Genomic DNA, 2,549 nt, shown 5'->3' on the forward strand with positions numbered 1-2,549 from the left:
CCGACCACGATGCCAGCGAGGGCCATCGAGCGGCGGCCGGAGGAGGATGCCAGCGTGGTGCTCCTCTCCTCCAGCAGCGAGGGGGAGGATATGGGAGGCCCGTGGAGGACGGTGCGCCCGGGGCGAAGGGCGAAGCGGCGCCGGCTTCTGAGCGGCGGCTCGCCCGGTGGCGAGTCATCGGCTGCGGCGACGACTGCGCGCGCGTCACCCCCGCCCCCGCCTTTAACGCCGGCGAATTATCCTGAGCTGCCCCGAACACCACCCGCGGAGGGGCAGCCTTCTCCAACTTTGAGGCCGGCGGCCGTGCGAAGCCGGCTTTCTCTTCCGAGGACGGAGGAGACTGGAGGAGACACGGTGGGTACTGACGCCATTCCCAGCGTCGCCCATCCGAGTGCTCCCGCGAATGTCCGCGGAGTAATGGGCCGTCCACGCACCCGTGGGACCCGCGTGCAGGCCTCCGGGGAGAACGAGGCACCTGCGCGTCCTGTTTCCCCCATAGGGCACGGGAGGGCCCGCCGACAGAGGGGACGTGCCGACGCCCAGGCCGATCGGGCGCCCCGTCAGCCGGGCCCCGCTAACGCTCAAAGGCAGCGGAGGCGGGAATCCCTGGCTGTTCGGGACGCTCTGGTCGGGCGGGCGGAGGCGGTCGCGACGATTGCGGACTTGGAGGAGTTCGCGGCTTCGGTCACGAACTACTTCAAGGAGGAAGCAGCGTCAACCGCTGGCGGAGAGCCGTCCGGAGCCTCAGACCGTCCACGCCGGGCGGGTCGGCCCGGAGGGCGTCGAGGGGCGGAGGCAGAGGACGCCAGACTAGGGGGCGCACAACGCGAGGGGGGGGAGGGGGCAGCGCCGGCTGACCACCCTAATTCGGGAGAAAGACGCGGGGGCTGGGTGCGCGAAGCAAAACGCATTCAGGCCTTATACAGGCGGAACCGCCGCAGGGCGGTCCGCGAGGTGTTACAGGGCCCTGCTGACCTTTGCCAAGTGTCGAGGCAGCGGGTGTACCAGCACTTCCGCGGGCTGTACTGCGGCGAGGACCGCCTGGGCGACGCCGGTGCGGATGCGGAGCCAGCCGAGCCTGCCACGCCGGAGGACGTGGCGTGCCTGACGGATCCGTTCACGGAGGGAGAGGTGGACCGTCGGCTCCGGCGTATGACTAACTCTGCGCCGGGCCCCGACGGGCTCACCTACCGTGATCTCCGTGGGGCGGATCCCGGCACGCGGCTCCTTGCAGCGCTGTTCAACATCTGCGTCCGGCTGGAGGTGGTCCCCGCGTCTTGGAAGACCTCCAATACTGTGCTGGTGCACAAGAAAGGAGACCGCGACGACTTGGACAATTGGCGCCCCTTAGCTCTCGGTGACACCATGCCGAAGCTCTTTGCCGCCGTCCTGGCCGACCGTCTGACCGGTTGGGCTGTCGACCAGGGGAAACTCAGTCCGGCGCAGAAGGGATTCCTAAGGGGCGAGGGATGCTACGAGCACAACTTCGCCCTGCAGGAAATCCTGACTGATGCCCGGAGGCGTCGCAGACAGGCGGTTGTGGCGTGGCTGGACCTGTCGAACGCGTTCGGCACGGTCCCGCACGCGACGATCCGCCGCGCATTCGTTCGAGCCGGAGTGCCACGGAAAGTCATAGAAATATGGCGATCCATGTACGACGATTGCACGACCCGGGTCAACACCGTGGACGGCTTCACCGCGCCCATCCCCATCCGCTCGGGGGTGCGCCAGGGGTGTCCCCTGAGCCCCATCACGTTCGACCTGGCCATCGACTCGGTACTGCGTGCAGCCACCGCGGTCGAGGCTGGGTACGATCTGGGTGGGGCTACGTGGGCCGTCATGGCCTACGCGGATGACATCGCCTTGGTGGCCGACGCGCCCGAGGGGATGAAGCGGCTTCTTGCCGCGATAGAGGACGAGGCTGCGTCGGCAGGTTTTAGGTTCAACCCTGCCAAATGTGCCACCCTGCACATCGGTGCGGGGCGGGCCGGCCGCGTCCTGCCGACGCGATTCGTCCTCCAGGGCCAAACGGTGCCCTGCCTGGCAGAGGGGGAGCCTTATCGGCATCTCGGTGTCCCTACGGGATTCTCGGTCGACCAGACCCCGTACTCCACGATCCGCGGGCTCCTCGAGGACCTTCAGAAGGTCAACCGTTCGCTCCTCACCCCGTGGCAGCGCCTGGAGGTAGTGTCCACCTTTTTACTGCCCAGGCTGGACTTTCTGCTGCGGGGTGCTGCCGTAGGGAGGCGTCCCCTCAAGGAGGCGGATCTCCAGATCCGTCGCCTGGCCAAGTCGTGGCTGAATCTCCCGCAGAGAGCGAGCGCGGAGGTAGTCTACCTCCCACCCAAATGGGGGGGCGGTGGACTCCTGCCGCTGTGCGACCTGGCCGACTCCTTGACCGTGGCTCACGCGTTCCGTATTCTTACGGCGGGTGATGCCGCGGTTCGGGAGCTGGCCTGGTCCTCGCTGCGGGGAGTGGTTCAGCGGCGAATTGGCCGCGTCCCTGAGCCTGAGGACATCGTGGCCTTCCTGTCAGGATCGATGGAGGG

This window comes from Vollenhovia emeryi, unplaced genomic scaffold (genome assembly GCF_000949405.1).
Source record: "Vollenhovia emeryi isolate VEMERY1.0 unplaced genomic scaffold, V.emery_V1.0 DF939700.1, whole genome shotgun sequence".
In the NCBI taxonomy this organism is placed as follows: domain Eukaryota; kingdom Metazoa; phylum Arthropoda; class Insecta; order Hymenoptera; family Formicidae; genus Vollenhovia; species Vollenhovia emeryi.